The sequence below is a fragment of the Sander vitreus genome, chromosome 19 (assembly GCF_031162955.1).
Source record: "Sander vitreus isolate 19-12246 chromosome 19, sanVit1, whole genome shotgun sequence".
Taxonomy (NCBI): Eukaryota; Metazoa; Chordata; class Actinopteri; order Perciformes; family Percidae; genus Sander; species Sander vitreus.
The window spans coordinates 13,742,434-13,764,612 of NC_135873.1; the positions used below are offsets into that span (position 1 = coordinate 13,742,434).

The following is a 22,179-nucleotide window of genomic DNA, read 5'->3' on the forward strand; positions in this document are numbered from 1 at the left end:
GTGTTGAATTAGAGCTCCAATGTTTTATACCCCATTGCTATCACTGCTTATGTTTTAATTAAGCAAATTACAGAGAATTTTTTTCCATTAAAAATTGAGGGACTGATGTGTTGATACAGGCAATGAGGGAGTTAATATGCATTTTTAAGCTTTAAAAGTGCTTTTTACACTGAAGGAAAAAAAATTTAATCAGACCAGTAGGGATACAGGGTCACATTTTAATCAGCCTTCTTCTAAACTGAACTGGAATCAAACAAGTGAAGCTAGGAAGGAAGCCAGATGAGGTCAAGCAGTGCTGACTATGGTAAGTGCACAGGCAACCGGGTGTGTGCGCATGAATCGCTGTAACACTCCAACACTTCTTCTTACATAAAGCATGTCAGCGAGTGCATTAAAGATCACTGGTCTGCGGGTCACAACGGCCAGAGGAGGAAGAGGAGAAGAAGGAGGAGGAGGAGGAGGAAGGAACACACAGAATGGAGGGCTCAAACAGTAAAAGTGGAGGGATAGAGATATGAAGATGCAGAGACAGACAAAAGAAAGGAGGACAGAAAGAGGAGGCGAGGAGTGTAGTGATGAGAATCACACCTCTGCAGCTGCAATCCCTCATTTGTACACAAATGTTGTAATCATCACACAGCCTTTGGATCACAATGAACGTTGATGTATAGCTACAGTGGCTCGTAAAAAAGACAGCAACACATCCTTCCTTCCACCAACCCGCACAACACCCCTGCACACACCAGCCGCCTATTCTTATTTTCCTTGTTGAGCCCCCCTGGGGCTAACCCTCACCTTGTCTCCTTAAAGAAATATAAAAAAAATACCCCATCCCATACCCTACCCCATCCCTTCGCCACTTTGCTTCAGGCTACAGATTAGCCTGTCTGAAGTGTGGCAGAGACGGAGGGATGGCGGATGGCTTGGGAGAGAGAGAGAGAGAGAGAGAGAGAGAGAGAGAGAGAGAGAGAGGGGTGTGAAAAAGAGGCAGCTTTACTTCTAACACCTCCGCCACTCGCTCTCCCTCTCTCTGTGCAGGATGTGCGAGTGTGAAAGTGAGAGGAGGAGGAGAGAAACAGGCGGGGGTCATGGCGAACTGCAGTCTGGTGGAAAAGCCAGGAGGCAAAATGGATGAAGGTTTAAATAAAGCTCTGTGAAAAAGTTTGCATGTTCCTCAAGTTTTTTCTATCTGCTGTCTTACCAGAATTTTTTTGAATCATAGTAGGCTATGTGTGTCTGTCTAAGACCTGTGTATATCCTGTTGCACTAACGTAGGAGCAACATGTATTTATTTCAATGAAATTCAAATAAATGGAAATAAGTTGTGTGCCAGAACAACGTACAGCTCTAGTTTAATTAGGGCTTATTTATGTAATTGAACTTTATTTACTTTTCTGTATTGTTTTTGCATCTACACCTTTTTGAAGATTTCCATGTACATTTTGACCATGACTGAATCTAATATAAAATTCTATATCTCTGTGGGACTGTCTCCATTATAAGTGGATACAAATATGTATTTCAATTGTGAGAAAATGCACTAATTCACATGCATGTTACTAAACATCCTTAATTACATAATTTTGTCCATAGGCATAGTGCATGAAAACCAAATGACAAAATTATTAGATGAATGATTTAAAATGTATCATCTATCTTTATTCTCTTAAAGCAAGAAATCCTGCCAATGCATGCCAGGACAGTGCAGAATGTGATGAAGATGGGCGAGAGTGTAGCAGCTCTAATTGGAGGAATGGGTGGAGGGTGGACTAAATACCCTCAACTGGTCTGAGAGAGAGATTTCTGAGTGTAATAACTCCTGACACACGCAGGAGGACAAGAAGGTGACGGGAGACGAGGGAGGTGAGGAAGGGCGAGGAGAGGAGGATGAGGCCGTGCAGGGAAGCGAGGCAGGGAGACTGATTGCCTGTGACAAGCTGTTGGTGATATGATGGGGACAGGAGACTTTGGAGATGACCCCAGTGGACACAGGGAGGAGGAGGAGGAGCAGGGAAGGAGATAAGACTCATAGAAAGAGGGGGAAAGTGGTAGAACAGAGAGAAAGTAGAAGAGTTAAAAACAGAAAGTAAGGAAAGAGTTTAAATGACATGATAGATGGCAGAGAGGTAAAAGACTAATGTCTCCATTATGGGAGAGTGGAGCAGTAATGGATACAAAGAAGAGGGAGCCAAATTGACCCAGGAGAGCCTCCATATATGTGATTTTGCAAATGCAAGTTATTTTTTTTAACATCATAATCAACAGGTCGCAAATATCCCAGGGGGCAATTTCAGTTAAAACAGTGAACTGTATCACGACAAATCCTCTCAAATCCATTAGCCATGTTACAGGTGCTACTATTTCTGTGAATCTCTATTTCACAGAAACAAAGTGAACAAAGAGCTCACAGCTGCTTTGTCCTTGGATCAGAAATGTCCCCACGCAATCTTGGTTGCTAAACACTGGAAATGCGGAATATTTCCTTGCACTTGAGGGGGGGGGAATTAGATATCACCAAATCAAGGTAGAAATAATCACAGAACATCTGTGAAACCCTGATGAGAGACAGAGATAAGAATGGCGTGCCTCAACTCTTTCTCACCTCACTTTGGGAGGACAGCGAGAGAGAGAGAAAAAAGAGTGGGGAGGAGTGTATAGAAATATTTGGGATGAGATAAGAGGAGAAAGGAGGAAGACAGTGAGAGAGAGAGAAAGAGGGAGACAGGGGAGGGAGAGAAGGGATGAGTAATTGAGACAATGATCAGCAGTGATGGAGGGGATGTGAAGCGCCAGAGGACGGACTAGAGGAAGGGCGTCGCTCCGCCACCCTCGATCGACAGGAAGACAGGAGGGAGAGGCGGAGGAAGTGGAAAAACTTAATTAATGAAATAATACCGCAGTCAACCTCAATCAGACTGCACAGTGCTGAGGCTCTGCTCACAAGGAGGCAGGCAGCCAGGCCGGCCGGGGGGGGGTGTGTGTACCCAGTCCATAGAAACGATCACAGATTGGATGGGAGTCTTTCTCTGTGCCTCTCTTGTTATTACCAAGGTCAGTGCCGGGCCAAACCTCTTCTCTGCCTCCATCCTCGCTGCTGAAGTTGGCCCACAGTTACGTTAAAGTGGAAGACGACTCCCCTGGAATTGGAGCTGCATAATATATTGGGTTTTTTGGTTTTTTTTATCGTCATCGTGACCAACTTGCGCAAGAAACACATGGCGAAATGCTGCGACATATCGCGAAAGAGCTTTTTCGTGTCGGTTGAAAGAAAATATCACTCAAAAACTGCACTTTAAAATGTAATTTAAAACTGTCATTTCTTTTTGTGTGTGGTGCCTATTATATTCAATTCAATGTTCAATTTGTTCAATAACAATGTTGGGAATGATTTCCTTTCATTTGTTTTAAATTCAACAAGCAATTTGTTGTATTTTAGCAGAATACTGGAAGCAGCAGAAAGACAGAACTCGGTACACTATTTTCCACCAGGTGGAATCGGTCCATCGGTTTGCGCTGCGTATTTGTTTATTTATCGCAAGTAATATCGTTATCGCATATTTTCCTCATATGCCGCCCTAACTGGAATCATAGCTCGCATCTTTCATTCATTCAGGGACTTAAACTCTACTGTTGGACATGCGTTCAGCTCTATATTGACTGTCAGCTGCTGCAGTGGACTATGCAAAACGACTTCATTTACATGAAGAAGCAGCCCAGGCCTTAATGTTTGCCATCCCACTCTATCCCTCCCCCTCCTGTGGTGTGTTTTGCAGCCCTGGTTATGAGAATCCACACATGATGAGTGACAGCCGGCCTCCCGCAGCAAAACAATTGCTCCTATGTGAGTGATGTGAATTTGTGTACATGTTGATTTTGGTATTTCCATCACATCCTTCTTTCTACTTTGGGACACGACTCACATTTCACTTTGCTCAAAAGTCACAAGAAGTGCTGTTTTATTGCCTGATTTCAAGTATTTCTGTTTAAAATAAAAAAAATTTGCAGAGGAACATCATGTATACTTTCCAGGTTTTGGTGCAATATGTTGTTTTAGGAAGTGGAAACAGGGATTTCTGGGGCACTGCTCCAAGGCCGTATTATCAACCAGTCAAAGTGGGCAGCTACCCCAGGGCCCCCGCAACTGCAGGGGCCCCAAATGTTAAAAATAGTTTAAGAATATCCACAATAAATGACAGTATCAAATGAAAAGATAAGTGGCTATAACTGGGTCATTGTCACTTAATCCTCAGGTCCTGTCTTGTTGAGAATCCATGTGCTCAAGGGCGTAGGTTTTAGAGGTAGGGGTGCACACATCAAGTCAAGGTATCAGGCTTAAGCTGGTTTGGGATTTTTTAAATAATGGTAGTCTAACAAAAAGTTAGAACTAGGGTCCCCAGGCAGATTAATGTCACTTGAAAAGTAATGAAGCTGTAGGTTTTTCATGTTAAGAGAGATTATGGTGGAGCTCTCCTGCTGTTGTGTTTAAATACTGTATGTGTGGCCGAGCTATTGCAACAGTCCAAGTTCGCTACTGTACCACACACACACTCAAATTACACACACATGCCTCGAGCGTGAAGTGGGGACATCTTTTCTGATGACAGCTAGATTACAGGGAGCAAAACTGAAAAAGAGCAGATTAAACACCAAAACTGAGTGAAGAAACAAGCAAACAAGGGCCAGGGAGGAACAAAGCTTGCATGCTCCTGCTGTGCAGTCTCACGTACCACGAGCACAGCAGCACCCCCGCTAGCCTCTGGTGTGTGATGGCGTGTTAGCCGCGCCATCAGTCTGTCAGGCTAACGAACGCAATAATCACAAATGCAAATGAAACCTGAAAGACACTAACGGAAGTGGGTGTTTTTGTTTTGCCCCGGGTACACTAGTGCCTGCTAAGGCTGGAGTGGTTTGAGTGTGTACGTCTCTGTGTGCATTTGTGTCAGTGTGTGTGCAAAGTGTTCCCATCTGTGCAAATCAACCTAAAACCAATGTGTTGCTTCGCAGCAGCTTTTAAAATCCCCTGTTTAGTTCCACTTGTTTGGCTTTTGGACCACATTCTCCAAAAACAACCACGAAACTAAGTTTGTCACTTGGGTGTGTGTGTGTGTGTGTGTGTGTGTGTGTGTGTGTGTGTGTGTGTGGGTGCAGAGGGTACTTGGGGGTGGGATTTACAGTTGCTTTCCTGTTTAAATTTGTAGTCCTCGCTCTCCAGAGGCTCTGTGTGCACCATGTGTGTCATCTTGATGATGAAGAGCATATAACCTGATCCTCTCTCTCTTGAGGCAAAGCTTAAGGATTCATTCTCTCCCTCTCCTTCTCTCCACATCCTAGCTTCCCCCCGCACCCCAAAAAAACCCCAAAAACTGGATCTCGGCATCGAAATTTCCTGTAACTAAAACGTCTTCATAAATCTCCTATGGTGCTTTTATAACCTGGCTATGACGCATTAACGAAGCTATCAGAAGCCATTACCTCGCAGCGGCGGCGAGGAGGGGAAAAGGCATTAAGTTGTGTACTGAAACAGAACAGGCCTTATTTTAGCTCCCCCTCGGAAAAAAAACACACCAGCCGAGTATTAGTTTCACATTCCACCTCCAAATACACAGCACACTACATTACTTCCAACATAGCATGAGGTTTTCCAAACTTCTCTTTTGCAAAGTGTGCAGGTTTCTATTGTTGCAGACAAAGGCCCACTGTTGACTGTGTTGTGGTAGCACTTGATCCACAAATGGGAGCGGCTACAAACAAGGACAGCACAAAAAAAAGACGTCTGCATGTTTGGCGCCTCGGTTGTGCGATGTCATAAAGGCATGTATGCGTTTTGAAGATGGGACAAGAATGATAATGTTTGTCACATGAGGTAATGCGAGAACGGGAGAAGATTTGTGCTGATAAAAATCGTTGAAACATTGGCTTGTTCAACAAAAAAAGCATCCACTGTGGATGTGGAAAGAACACAAATATATGGCACTTAAGGATACCTTGGACTACGGTTACTGTTTAAAAAATTGACTTTTTAGTCACACAAGAAAACATTTAATCTGACCCATACAATACTGAAAGATTCAGATCAATCTAATTATTTTACCACCAAAAGTGCCCAAACAAATTAAAGCTGCATTTCTTCTGGAAACCAAACTGGCTGATTCCTGATGGGAACTCTTCATTTTAATTTGTAGTCTGTAATAATGTGATTTAAGTATGACATTTATACTTGTATACTATAACCTTGTATAAAAATAAACTTACTAATGCGATGTGTGCCATTTTTAGCCTTGTTTCTTGCCCAGGTTTGTGTGAGAGAGAAGCAGAGGCGATGGGACCTGGACAGGTCAACACTGGGAGCCAAGTCATGGTCACAGGTTGAACTCACATGATGTGTCACATGCTGACCAAATAAAACACACACACACACACACACACACACACACACACACACACACACACACACACACACACACACACACACACACACACACACACACACACACACAGAAAGAATATCATGCAAGCCCCCAATTTCACACATGCCTCCACAGTGGACACCATTACCTCGAAAGCCTGGACCTATGATAGTGGAGCTAGCACACACACAATCCACAGGGGAAAATGATCTCAGTGTCTTTGCTTGCGTGCGGTTCATCTCTCCTCTGTTCCTGATGACATTTTAATTCTCAGCAGTTATTCGCTTTCCATCCATCCTGTTCTATTACAATCACCCCCCCCCCACACACACACACACACACATTTCCTCTCTCTCTCTCTCTCTCTCTCTCGCTCTCATTCCCCTCCCTCGGTCTCTCCTTCCAATGTCTGTGCGCTTAGAGGGTGGGCGACTCAGAATCACATCGTATTAACCTCCAGCACCAAAACACACACACACACACACACACACACACACACACACACACACACACCACAAACTGGGCCACAGCACAGCAGAGAGTTACAAAAAAGGAGGACTAGGAGTGTTGGAAGTCATCAGTAGGCATAAAACACAGAGGCAGATTTCTTCCCATTCATTCTCACGTTAATTAAAAGACGAGAAACAAATCGTGGACGAGCAAACATAAAAAGTCTGACTGCCCGATTCCGAAAATAATCCTTGGGGGATAAATGTGATCGCCAGAGCATAGACATACATAATGGACCAAAAGAAAGGCCGGCACAAAGCGAGGGAGAAAAAAAAAGAAAAAGAAAAAGAAAAGAGGGAGCCATTAAAAAGAGGCCTAGTGACTGGGTGGATGAGCCTTGTGTAACGACAGTAAAGTGCTAGCCATGTAGGACAGTCAAGACCAATGTTCCCTACAACTGGGTCAATGTTTCCTTCCTGGGGCAGCGAGGGCATTCTGTGTGTCTGTCTGTGTGTTTGTGTGTGTTTGGGGGCTTGCGGGAGATTCTTTTCGAGTGTGTGTGTGTGTGTGTGTGTGTGTGTGTGTGTGTGTGTGTGTGTGTGGTGAGTATCTATCTGTAACTTTCACAAACCTGCCAGAAACTGCTATCCCTGCAATCCCTGTCAAGTGCACCTCGGAGTGGACCCCCATGCATATTGAATGAATACTTCAATGACTACTTATCAATACTTAATGAATAGTTATCAGTGCATCCCTGAGTGACTTCTACAGCACAGATTTTTTTCTTCTTCTTCTAAAGGCTTTTAAAAAGGCATGCAGAGCCTTTTTAGATGCGGCTCGGTGCTACGTAACGCAGCCCAACACTGGCGGGGCAGAAAAGAGGAGGCTGAACGGCCCTGGGAGTTCACGGTCGCGTTTGAATGTCTGAATGTGAGATTTTCCAGTGCCAGCTGAGGTGATCTGCTGCAGTCGCACAGAATGAGAAGTAACACATGAAGCTATCGCAAGGAATCTGGCTGCCTGTTGTGTTGTGTGTCCTTGTCTGGTGGCATGTGTCCGTCTTAGGGTTTGTGTGTGCTTGTGGGTAGCTGTTCTGCATTATATCAGCTACTAGATTGGAGGCCTGGAGAAATGGGTCAGCTCTAGCCTTGTCGTTCCCTCTCGCTGTCTCTCCTGCTCTTTTATCATGTTTTCTTTTTTTTTCTTTTTTTCCAGCCTCTTTTATTCCCAAGTTGCTCCCAGAATAAAAACGAAACACCTCCGGTTGTCCACTCCTCCCGCGGCTGCCTGGATCTGGGTTAAACCAGTGAAGTCCATCACTCACTTCCCTCGTTCCCCTCCTACTCCTCTTTCTTTTTCCAATTACGGTGAAACACTTGCGGTCTCCTGACATTAAGATTGAAGAACAGTCTTATGATTAACAATGATGATGTTGATGAATGTATATTTGCCATGTCACAGTGAATTTCCACCATACTTGGTATCTTCGTTCTCCCTAGCTCAGGGCTTGGCTCATGGTGACTGGAGCTAAGTGTTTCGTCAGGGTGGCCACACACACACACACACACACACACACACACACACACACACACACACACACACGCACACACACACACCTGTTGCAAAAACAGGGGGAGGGGGGTGAGACACGACACAGGAAACAGGATATCATGACTAATAGTACTGAAGAGATTTCTCCCTCTCTTACATTATTGCTCCCATCATTCATCCTGTTGTCTTGTTTTTGGGCCAGTAAGTTGTCCTCAAAACCCTCTCTTCCTCCCACGCACGCACACGCGCACATGCACGCACACACACACGCACGCACACACACACACACACACACACACACACACACACACACACACACACCTGTGAGAGTGCTCAATCACTAAACAAAAGCCCTCAGTCTCACATTAGCCTGATTTACTGTCTCAGTTTAAGCATGAATTCTGTGCAGCGAAGAGGAAAACAGGCGACAACTTCACCTAACTCCTGTCACTTTGTCATACTTTCATCGCAGGGGAGGAGGGGAGAAAATAAAAGCAGCAGTCTGTTGCAGCAATCACTCTCACCTCCAGTAGCTTTCCCTCCTCTCAAACATTTCCCTCTGTCTCTCCTTTCAATTACTGCCTTTATGTTTCCAGCCTTCCTGCTGTCCCCCTCTTTGTAGTGGCTTCCTCTCAGGCAGAACCTAACTGTGACATTGTCTGTCATTGCAGGATTACAGCATTGGCACCTCGCCACGAACATGCCGAAGACGCGGAAGAGGCGACCCTTCGCTGCGTGCGTTCTGCTCTGCAACGGGGTTCAAACCCTTCAACGAGAAAAACAACTCAGGAAACACTGTATGTATCTGAAGAGAAAACTTCCCTCTGGGACACTGAGCTGTCAGAGTCGACTTAAAATAAGTGACTTTGAATCAACTTTGTAGCTGATGGTGACTTTTAGACAATGGAGATAGTGATGAAGAATTGGCATGATACTGTTTAAGGAGCGATGAGAATACAGTTTGACCCTCATGGTTATTGTTGGAGTCATTTATTGGCTGATATGTATCTATTCCTTTTCAAGCAGTTCAAAACACTTACTGCATTATGTCCATTCAACACTGGCTAATCTCTATTTGTAATAACATCAATCACACACAAAATATAAAGAAAACCTAAAAAAGCACCATTATGTTGAAACATCACAGGCCAAGTAATTGTGAGATTATATAAAACCTCTCTGAAGGACAGGCGGTCGAATAATGCCGGGCCTATTTCTTGCTTTTGGGTTTGATATCTGGGTTATGCTTCTTTTTGGTGAAATAGAAATTGGGAAACAGGGAGGGGAGAGAAGTTGCTCGACTGAAGGACATCTGGTGAAACAAGAAGCTAGGAACTATGCAAAAAAGAAAAGAAAAAAAGAGGGAAGTGGGTCAACGGTCTGAAGGGAGGAACGTGACAGCGATCTGTGACATGTAGCAGGAGAGAAAGAAAGCGAAAGCAAGTGGGAAGATGGCGGCAGGGAGAGGGGAGGGGTTTCTAAATTAAGAAGAAGGGAAGCAGAAGGGTGTGAAGGAGGAGGAGGAGTGAGGGTGAAAATGTGAGAGAAAGATGGGAAAAGACAGAGTCAATGGGAGGCAGGAGCTGTTGGAGAAAATGCCCTCGAGATGACTGTCACTCCTTTTTGGATGATATTAACGGCAAATGTCAAAGACCCCAGAACTTACAGGATGTTAGGTCTCCTAAAAACACACACACACACACACACACACACACACACACACACACACACACGTATGAACACGTATGAACACAGAGAGATTTCCCCCTTCAGACAATGACTTTTTGAAAGGAGGCAGTGAAGGAGTGGGCCTGCAGAGGAGCTGTACATCTTAAAGACTGTAATTACACATAACTGTCAGTCTAATTAAGGCTTTTAATGAACTCCATGAGAGCTCAGAAAGGACAAAAACCTCCAGCCGCTGGAACGTGTGCGCGATTGTTTGCGTGTGTGCGTGATAAATGATGCGCTCGAGGAAGAACGTGTGCATAAACGGCATCACAATAAAACATTTTAATGAGCCTGAGTGCAGCTTTGAGGTCCACCGTCTAATAAACATGCATACCTGGGTCTCTCATCCTCTATTGCGACACACACACACACACACACACACACACACACACACACACACACACACACAAACACAAGTATTCCTGTCATACTCTCTATGGTGATAAAGTGTTAAAGCCCTGCCCACTGCTACGTGTGAATGAACCTATAGGAAAGACCTTTGAAACAATTGGATTTGCCATTAAGGAAAACCTTACTTAAGTCTGTATCTAATCTTTATTATACATCATTAAGCTTGGCTGCTAAAACTATTGGCTGCACTCTGCTGTTGGCTGGCCAAGTAGAGGAAAATAGATTGCACTCAAATCGTGGAAAAATTTTAGATCTTAATTTAGTGGCAGATACAGAATCAACTCTTGTTTGATTTGGTGTGGGCGAGCTAAATCATGTATACTGATGGCAAAGGGCACAGTCTCTGTCATGTCGTTTGTAAAGAATCAATTCCCCCAAATTACAAATACAACAAAAACATAATTTTTTACTTACTTCTCATGGTATAAAGAAGATATTTGTAAAGCTCAACACATGTTAACACTACTATTATCATTCACTTCACAATCTCTCTTCTCTTTCTCCCTTAACTTCCTTCTTTCATTGCATGCCTTTCTTTAACCAGTGGCTATGTCATAGACTGTAGACACTGTGTACACACACCACACACACACACAGAAGCACTTTAAACCTGGCTCAGTTTTAGTGTTTAAATGCAGCAGCCAAGACACAATCCTGACGAGCACGGAGGTCCTTCTAATGGATCAACACAGATTCAATTCAATGGGCCAGTGTGTGTGTGTGTGTGTGTGTGTGTGTGTGTGTGTGTATACTTGCCTTAAATGTCCTTGAACCATGACTGTAATAATTGAATACAGAGTCGTGCATTTGTGTGTGTGCTCCTATTTGGTAATGTATGCTTTAGCCTATACGGGCATATATGTTATATACGTAAGACAGATATGTTTGACTAATCTTTACCAGTACAGCCCCCTGTCATCTGCCCCCCCCCCCCCCCCTCCCTATTATTCTTGTTTTCTAAAGAGGAAAGCAGAAGAAACACACACACACACACACACACACACACACACACAGAACATGGGAGCCAGCCAGCCGAAATAATACATCTCGACATCTGTGCCTGCGTACTGCTCCAGGGAGAGATTGGAGAGGGAAGGTGGAAAGAAGAAGGGTGAGATATGAAGGGGAAGATGATGGGCAGCAGAAAGCATAGGGCAATTATATACTGTTTGTGTGTGTGCATGTATACTGAATGTGTGTGTCAGTGTGCATTTCTGTACGTGTGCAACAGTGAGAGAAAGAGAGTGATGACAGTTGTGTTTGTTTAGCTCCTCTGTGATTAAAGCAGCCTGCTAGAAGTGATGTACTTAAATGTATGGCAGTCTGTCTGTTTTTTATCCTGTGTGTGTGTGTGTGTGTGTGTGTGTGTGTGTGTGTGTGTGTGTGTGTGTGTGTGTGTGTGTGTGTGTGTGTGTGCGCGCACATGCATGCTCATGCTTGTCTCTGCTTTTCAGAAATGTAGGTGTATTTGCACTCTGCATACTGTATGTCTTTAGTTTTGAAGGGTGTTTATGTGTGTGTCTTAAATCCTATTTGCACGTCATGAGTGCATCTTCGGGGTTGATGCATGTGAGTGCATGTGTTCCTGTCTGTCTGCGCCTCCTCCCCAAAATGTGTGTTTTAACGTGTAATCTCCTGGTCTCGTTTGCTTAAGTGAAATCTTCCACGGCTGTCTTGTGGATGCGGGACTGGAAAAACTTGTCTGTGTGTGTGTGTGTGTGTGTGTGTGTGTGTATGTGTGTGTGTGTGTGTGTGTGTGTGTGTGTGTGTGTGTGTGTGTGTGTGTCTTGTGTGTGTCTTGTGTGTGTCTAGTCCTAATGAGCGCTCATTAGGACAAGGTTTCTCTCATTGCTGTCCTAAGGTTTGTTTGCATTCTTGTCTGTTTGGTGTAGACTTTATTTCATCTGACAGTCGAAACATATCTGTCTCTCTCTTTCTGTCACCTCAGCTTTCAAGTTCAACGAGCTTTATTAACCTGATAAGATCATTCTCACACCGCCAAAGTAAAGTACACAACACAGAGTCTGTCAAGGTAGATAAAAAACAAGTGTGTAACAGAAACCTGTGTTGTAACTGTAAATTGTGCTTAAGTTCTGCACAACATTCCTACATGTCACAAATATTCTCTGGGTATGTGCTTGTTTAAAAACTCTGAACCAACTTGACAATAAGCAACACAATCAATTCAAGGACCATTAAAAGATAAGGTTACAGGTTTGATTCATGTGTCCAATCAAAGTCTCCATAAAGGACAAAAAAAGCATCCACTAAATGCATGAATGACAATATGATGCTTCTCTAATGCAGTCCCGGTGTTATGGGTGGGCCCGCCCCCAGAGTCAGCTGTGCCTGCCCTGGATGGACAAGCCTTTTTTCTTTTCTTTTTTTACTGATGACTGACGAGCTTGTCACCAATCCCACCTTTTCCCAACATTTTTTATCCATAGGCTACTATAATAAAAAAATATATCATTTTGAATATACATAAATCATGAATAAAAATAAATGGGTGTTTGTTCTTAATTTTATTAAAATAACTGTAAATGGATTTGATTGGTTTGCCAAAACTGATGCAGTTAAAACGGAAATTGTGCGGCAGCTATCGGAAATTTGGTTGAGAATAGGTAGCTTAATGTAAACTAAAGATCCAAAGAGAATTAGGCTGTGGATATACGGAGTTTCCTTAACGTTAATCAACGACCACCAAGGTTGGTGGAAGAAAGTGACAAAGACGGCGAAAGTAAAGGGTGTAACGTTAGTTCTGAAGAACAAGAGGTTGTCACTGCCGAAGCTAGCATTAGCCACCACATCGGTGCTGCCAGCCGACACTGTAACATTCTTACAGACCATCGTCTCAGCATGCTTCATCGACAAAAGGCCAATTTAATTAAGTTCTATTCAGGGAGGAGTGGAAGGACAGCCTTTTGAGAAGATTTCACTCTGCAGCAAAGCATCGCCTGCCGTTCTACTAACAGTGAGCTTGTATTTTATGCTGGCTCCCTGTAGCCCCATGTTAGAACCGAGGCTGATCGACAGTAAAACAAACACCCTCAAAAACACCCAAAATGTAATAAAGATGTAACGTTAATACTCGTGATTAAGATGCTTAATGATTGCCGAGGCCTACATTATTCTCCCCGTTTTCATTTTGTATCGCAATGTTGTCCGTGATTTAGGCGCTGATTAACGCAATTATCCCTCTTTTTATACGCTGTATAGGCCTATGCTTATGGTGGTTGTGTGCAATAGTTGTCCATGCTTTATCTGTTTCAATACGAAATGTGTCATGTTAATACCATTAGACGTGTATGAATTCAAAGTTCACTTTGGAGGTAATTGAGCCTAATGTTATACCAGTGGTATGTTGTTATACCAGTGGTTATACCAGTGGTATAACATTATACCAACGCTCCTCTTTTTATTTTCTGTATAAGCCGGTTCTGTGCAATGGTAGGCTAGTTGTCCATGACTTACCTGTTTCAATACCAGATCAAATCTGTTATACGTGTAGACCTGTATGAATTCATTCAATGCTCAGTTGGAAGTTTGTGCCCCCCCCCTCCAAAAACAATGGCATGCCTGTCCGTGAATTTGTGTCTGGCACCTGGGTCTGCTCTAATGTGCTTTTATTTTGATGAAAAATACTCACTGTCTTGCCCAAGGGCACTTCAACAGGGTGGATGCTTTTATCTATTTCTACACAATCTCATTCAGATGCTGTTTTGTTTGTCAAAAATATTAAAAAGCACTTGACCAGAGCGTGTTATTTAGTATCTTAGGGTGTTTAAACATAATATTCTCTTCCACCATGTTTTGATGGTTAAACATAAACATAATGTACTGATCTGGAAACCTATAGCAAAACCATCATTTTCTGATTTCATCTTTTGACTCTTTTGCATGTGAAATTTGCAATAGAATAGCAATAGGAATGCATGTATCTCTTCACTGCTCGCTTTTTCGTGCTGTCGTCGAGTTACAGCGGGGAACCGAAAGAGGATTAGAGAACAACTAAATGAGTGTGCCGTGCAGAGAGAAAAAGAGAGAGCTGGAGACAGAGTGACAGACATGCAGAATGACAAAAAATAGATACCAAGACGGAGATGCAGAGGAGAGAAAGAGAGTTTGCCACCTGAGTGAAACTTTGAACAGGGTCAAGTATGAGGTTCTACAGCTCAGGCGAATTCATAATTTAAACGTGCCATTCACACGCCCAGCTCCCGTAGGATCACAAGTCCACTACTCTTACCTCCAAGGACTGCTAGCAGTTCTTTTAAAAGGCCTAGTTCAAAATAAAAAATAAAGCTGCCAAAACATGGCAGATGGGAGACATTTTCCCCTCACAAACTGACTGTCAAAATCTCACATAACAAGAACTGATTTGGTGCTGCAAGGATTGATATAAGTGTGATGTACTCTCGACAGCCGGGGAGCAAAAAGAGTGCACTTCAACGTCAATGTCTTCAATGAGGGGTACTTAACTAAAAATATCAGTTTCACAGAAGTACTCAGTGATAGAAAAAAGGTAGCACAAATCCCAGCAAATAGGCAGAATCATGTTAGCATCTCATATAACGCACCAGCCCTAAATAAACTGTGACTAATTTGTCACTCAGTGTCATGTTTGTGGGTTGAGCAACCTTTTTCTTCCCGAGTGCCGCCGCCAAAACTTCTTCGATTACTTTATCAGTAATCCGTTTAAAGCAGCATGCTCCAAGTGCTGTAAATCTGTCACTCTGCTCTAATCTTCCATTCATCATACATTTCCTAATCACACTCCAAAAATAACAAACCTGAAATTACTAACTCTCTTCTTTCTGTACAACGAGGGCTGAGCCAAATGCAAGCTATCAAAAGGTTTATGGCGTGCGCACAAATCACTAAAGACTAACAAACTACCCCTTTCGCCTTGTTATATTGTAAAATAAAAGAAAAAAAAGGACTTTATTCTTAATTAAAGCTTCAAATAATTTGAAATGGACCTGCAATAATGTAATAGTGCTTTCTTGGCAAGGTCAGGCTTGTAAAAACAGTTCTTAAATCTTCGAAGGGACAAAACAGGATAAATAAAGGTTAAACCAATAAAACAGACGGGGGCCTTCTCCATTAAACCTTGTCTTTCCTCCCAGCCGGCCGGCTTCCAGAGGCAATGACAGCAGAGCGGTTGCTACAGATGAGGTAAGACGCTATTTGCCATAACAGGGCCCTCTTCTCTCTCGCAGCGCCACCAAGAGAGCAACCGAGCAAGGCTGGAGGTGCCAATGAATTAGTTCACTGTTTTCACTCATTATACCCAACTGACTGCCTCACTTTTTCTGTCTTTATTTACACCCTTTTCTTCATCTCCGACTTCTCTGGCACCACACACACAGCCAACAAAGACCCCGCTCATAATGAGGGCATAGCGGTGTCTGAGTGTGTGTTATTCTTTGTGTAGTGTGTGTGTGTGTGTGTAGGGAGGGGGATTATGGCAGTTCCAAAGCTGTGAATAGGGGCCAGGCTGGGCCTTGGCCCTGGCTGAATTAATTACTCTAATTAGCTTCTTAATTGCATAAATTAAACCAGTGGTTAGCAGGGCTGGAGCCGTGGTTAGGGCCTGGATCTAAAGCTGGAGCCGGGGGTGGGTACAGGCGGACAAAAGGGTAACACACACACACACACACACACACAGACAGAAGTGGAAAACCAGCTCCACCTTCCACCACCCACTTGATATAGTCTGAAGTGGAGGAACGAGACCAAGCTCTCCCCTCCAATGATGAGGGTATTCAATTATCCAACCCCCGCCCTCTTCATCAATATATAATAAGCGTACATAGCAGCAGCAGATGTGTGGTACTAATATGGACGATAAGCCCCCCCAGAGGGAACAGTAAGGATTAATATAATACCCACAGGGACTACTTGAAGCAGTCTTCATCTGAAACTCTTTACTGTATCACTTACTCAGTGCTGCGCTCCCTGTGACATTCAAGATGCCGAACCCCGCCACTGATTTGCGACCATCGAGCCTCGCCCCGTCTGGCCCCGCACAGACTTACAGGGACCATTACGACATCAGAACAATTAGTTCCACCGCTCCTTCCACTTCCTAGCTTTTTTGGCTCATACGTTTTGTGCATTCTAAACGATTATCAAAACCATTGGCTCCAGCGGACAACATGCATCAAATTAAGCTTTTTTGGCTTGAGTTGACCCTAGAGTAAAAATGAGCCAGACTGAGAAAGAAAGAAAGAGATCCTCTAGCCAATAAAGGTGGTGTGTGTGTGTGTGTGTGTGTGTGTGTGTGTGTGTGTGTGTGTGTGTGTGTGTGTGTGTGTGTGTGTGTGTGTGTGTGTGTGTGTGTGTGTGGAGGGGAAGGATTTGGGTTCTGTCAGCGAGAGGCGGGGGAGAAAAATTGCAGAAAATGCCTTGTTGTATTTGTGAAATGCACCCAAAGTATATCACAACAATGACGATTAGTGGGGAACAAGTAAACAGCCAGTCCGCTAATGAATCTCTCTTCAATAAACAAGAGGCGTACACGTGCACACACGCACACAAGCGTGCGCGTGCACAAGAGCAGAGTAATAATGACGTTCTTTGTGCAGTTTTTGGGGGAAATTAGGGCTGCTTAAACGGTGGTTGAAAGGGATTTGCAGCTGATTGTTTGTCCTTGTGTCTTTGAGCCGTGGGCCCTCTTGCTCCACTGAGTGTCAACACTGTCTTCTTCTACTGTCTCCTCCCAGCACATATAAATCCTCTTTCATCAGCCCGTCCACAGACAACCCTTCCTCTGCTTCCCTCTCTTCTTCTGCATGCTCAAATTATTCTAGCTCGTCCGTTTCCCTGTAATTTACTCGCCCTCTCTCTCTCTCTTGCTTTTCCTCCTCCTCTTCAGCTCCCATCTTCTTCTACTGTGCAGCTGCCGGGTCCAATCCAACTCACACATGGCAAAGATCACGCCTGTTACTTAAAAAACTCCAGCACTGTGCGTGTGATTTCATTCTCTTGAGTTCAACACTGTGGAAAATACACTAATTTGTTTTCTTTCTGAAAGTTAGCGGAGAAGAATGGTATCAATGTTGTGTCTGTGAGTCAGGATGCTAGCTGTTCACCCCTGATTCCAGGTGTTATGCTAAGCTAGGCTAAACACTGCCTTCTCATCTCACTTTTGAAAAGAAAGCAAGTACAGAGACATCGTATAAATAAGACTTTAAATAAATATATAAATAAATAAAATAATAAATAAATAAGCTTTTTATTTTTTTGGACATAGCCAGGCTCACTATGCCCTTACTCCAGCCATTTGTTTATTCCACTCATATTATTTTCTAAAATGTTGAACCACTCCATTCTATTAAATGAAAAGGGGAGGACAGATGGTTTATCGAGAAACGTTTCCACACAAAGTTTGTCTGCGTGTGTAAACAAACACACGCACACACACACACACACACACACACACACAGTCTGTGTGCAGGGCTTCGCATCTGTCTGTGTGAATGTTGATCGGGGGTCATGTTTGCCTGAACCTGGACACTAAATCAAGGCTATATTAGCAGGCTAATGCGTTCTACGGATGGCAGAGGTCAGCCGTGAGGTGTGCTTGCATCTCACCCCCCCATGTCAGACTGCCGAGTAACACATCCTTCTGCAAAAGGTTCACCAACAGAAGGCGGCAACACAATGATGCCTTTGTCTGTCAAGAAAAAAGTTGTATATCTATGTGTGTGTGTGTGTGTGTGTGTGTGTGTGTGTGTGTGTGTGTGTGTGTGTGTGTGTGTGAGAAAGACAGGCAGTGTAGGAAGGTTAAATGAATCATACAATGTTAACCAGGCCCAATCCAATTAGGGAGGGATTCTTCTTGTCTGACCTTTAGCAGGAGACATATTCACACTCACGCAATCAGCCTACACTCCACCAACACAACTACACACACAAACTCTCACAAACTACACGCTCAGCCTTCCACACAAACATGACACTCACGCAAGCACACACCAACACACACACACACACACACACACACACACACACACACACACAGCCAATCTTACGGACAGTAGCGCGGCTCTGATTGCTGACCTAAATCGGCCAGGCGATCTGTCACTTTCTCTTACTTACACTCAGCACACATCTTTTTTCTCATTTTTTTCCTCCCCTTTCCCTTCTCCCTCTCTCCTCTTTTTTTCTTGCCCAAATATCCCTCGCTCTCTCCCAGTGTCACTTTACATCAGTTCACTCCCGTGCCTCTTCTGTGGTTTCAGGGCTGCTATGTATGCACATTATTTTTCTCATACTGTCTGTCTGAATACACCTGTCTGAAAAGCTCAGTTTTAGCGCCTATCTCTTTAAACTACCCTCCTGAAAAAGCCCAGTCTGGGCGTCCGGATAGCTCAGTTGGTAGAGCGGGCGCCCATATATAGAGGTTCACTCCTCGACGCAGCGGACTCCGACCTGTGGCCCTTTGCTGCATGTCATTCCCCCCTCTCTCTCTCCCCCTTTCATTTATTTCTTCAGTTGTCCTGTCAATAAAGGCCTAAAAATGCCCAAATAATTATCTTAAAAAAAAAAAAGCCCAGTCTGCTCTGATTGGTCAGTGTTTCCAGGTCTTTCACATCTCTGCCCCGTCATTGCAGCTGGAGAATGACTGTAACGGCACTGTAGCAACACTTTCTACCTTTATATAGTATAGTATAGTATAGTTGTGACATTACAACCGTACAGAAGTCCAGACGGCGTGTTTAAAGGCACAGTTTCTGAATACGGGCTGTGGGCATTTCTCTGTGGATTGGGCGGTTTGATACTTTCACAGTATTTATACCTCAACCTGCTTTATAATTCATACAAAAGACATTAAAAATAAGAAACCTGACGTTTTTACCATGCCTGTGCACGCTGTAAATTTGAAATTTTGATAGTAAACTCCAAAGAGATACCTTTCAGAAGTGAGAGTTCCGTGACTATTTTATTTTGGGTATTTTTGAGCTAGTGCACAAAAAGGTGGCACTTTTTAAAGGGTTTACAAAAGCATTACACAGCATTTAATTAATGAGAGAAAAGTGTTTAATACTATATGTTTAAATGATGTATGACTACTTACCAACAAATATTCAAGTGTATCTCTTCATCTATGACAGAAATAAAGACATGATGTATGGTGCTACACAAGCGTATAGAATTTAGTGGGATTATTTGGAATAAAAGAACCCCTATCGTCGCTCTAAGCCACTCACTGTGGTCAGCTCGTTTCTGCCTCCTTCACCCTTTCTCCTCCCTCCTTTCTGCCACTTCCTCTTCTCTCCCCTGTGTCTCTGGTTGCTTTAGAACCTGGCAGGAGGCGCAAATCTGAGGGCTTAAACTTGATCAAATATTCAGCGGATATAGATTTCTCACAGTCCCTGGATTCTCCACCTCTTCCACCCAGCTGCTTTCCATCTCTCCCTCTACCCGTCCTTTCCTTGAATCACCGCTCACCGCAGTCGCAAACAAAGTTGTGTGCTGCTCACAAGCCCACAAACACACACACACACACACACACACACACACACTCGCACAGACAGCCACGCACGTATGCACAAGGGGAATCATAAACTAACGCAGAGTGGCGAAGAGATGCAGCTCATTTAGGCTGCAGTGCAGCGTTTCTCTCCGCTTCCTCTCCTCCATTGTCTCTTCTCTCTCCTCTATTTCACTCTCCGTTTCACTAATGTTTCCCATCTTTCTCCCTCTCTTCATCACACTCTCTCTCTCTCTCCCCCTCTTTCTGCTTTACTTCCCTCCCTCCTCTTCCCCATCTGGATTCTGTGTCATTTATTTCAGCTTAACCCTGATAAATAAACCAGTGAGTACCTCTGCATTATTGAACACTTCGACATTGCTGTCTGCAAGCACTGCGCCGGCCCCGTCCTGTCCAACAATTTGACCACACACGCGTGTACGTACACACACACGCGCGTGTCACGTACACACACACACACGCGCGCGTGTACGCACACACACGCGCGTGTGCGTACACACACACACGCGTGTACGTACACACACACGTGTGTACACACACACACACACACACACACACACACACACACACACACACACACACACACACCCCCGGCCCAAGTTGCACAACATCAACCAAAACTTAAAGAGCCAAACATTCTAATAAATATACATATATATGACAGAGGGATGGACAAGAAAAATAAACAGAGAGACAGAGAAGAGGACAACAATACCAAGAGAGCAAATAAAGAGACTGAGACACCAAGGTATGCAAACACACACACACACGCACCAACACACTGTTAACTTTCCCTCATAAATTGACCCAAAGACCCACACATTCCAACATGCACAAACACACAGACTTTTTTGTCTAGGTGTGTGCAGGCCCCAGTCAGCTCTTCTATTATTCATATTAGTGCTGGGTTGTTTATCGCCGCTATTGTGTGACATCAAGCACCAGGCTCTCCGCAAAGCCCAGGGATCCCTGCTCCCTAAACACACCGCTGGGAGTCATTCATGTACACACACAAACACAAAAAAATACCTTCACGTCTATCCTGCACATGCATACGTGCACATGCAAGCCGCATAGCCACACACAAATTCATACCTCTACCCGTGCACATACACTCACGCACATACACACTGCCATCTGTCTGAGTACGCAACAACAACACTGCAGTCCCACGGCGACTGACCCGTTCACTGCAACCAATCTTTGTATGTGTGTCTTTTGGGTGTGTGTGTACGTGTGTGTATGTGTGAGAGAGTTATTTTCTGACTTTTTTGTGTATTTATAACCACAAGCCTGCATGTATGCCAATGTGTGTGCGAGTGCATATATTTATGAGAAAGCCTGTGTATGCGATGTGAGCATGCATATTTTAGTGTGAGCACCAAGGAAGATTAGTGACTTGTGTGTGTGTGAGAGAGCGAGAGAGAGAGAGACAGAGAGAGAGAGAGACAGAGAGACAGAGAGAGAGAGAGGTCACTCACATATGAGGTCATATGTATGTTGACTGTGAGCCTGCAATCATTCACTGCTGGTGTGTGTTTAAACATATATGCGTGTGTGTGTGTGTGTGTGTGTGTGTGTGTGTGTGTCCCATTCCCCTGACAGCAGCAGCGGTGATTGAAAGTGGCCGCGTTGTTTCAGTGTCACCCTGCAGATGAGAAGCCGGGTCTGTGTGTCGACTGACATTCACATCCCATTCCCATCAGCCACACACACACGACAGACCTGTCTCTGTCTGTTGCCATCTTCTTCTATCTATCTCTCTTACTTTTTTTCTTCTCCCCCCCCTTCTTTCCTTTCATCCCTGCAAATACAGCTTCTAACTGTTTCTTACTCTTTCCCCCCATCCTTCCCATCTCTCCTCCTTGTTGTGACTCAGCCTCTCTACCTCTTTCCAGCCTTCACTTCCATCACTCAATCTCCAAAAGGAAAAGACATTGGTTGGACTGCTAGCAAGGCCTTTTACTTGTAATGTCATGTTTTAGCCCATTTTAGGACACGATGGAATTCAGCATGAGCGCAGCTTTGGACCATAAACTGAACAGGATTAAAAAATATATATAAAAAAGTGGGTTCAAGCACAATTTAATAACACTATAATCCATAATACAAGTTGTCGTCAGGTTT

At 43.9% G+C, this 22,179-nt stretch overlaps 1 protein-coding gene across 1 annotated transcript in view; it reads right to left on the minus strand.

Moving 5' to 3' along the window:
• Positions 1-22,179, minus strand: part of efnb3b (ephrin-B3b) — a 77,589-nt gene that overhangs the window by 9,298 nt on the left and 46,112 nt on the right. The gene's annotated exons all lie outside the window — the stretch shown is intronic.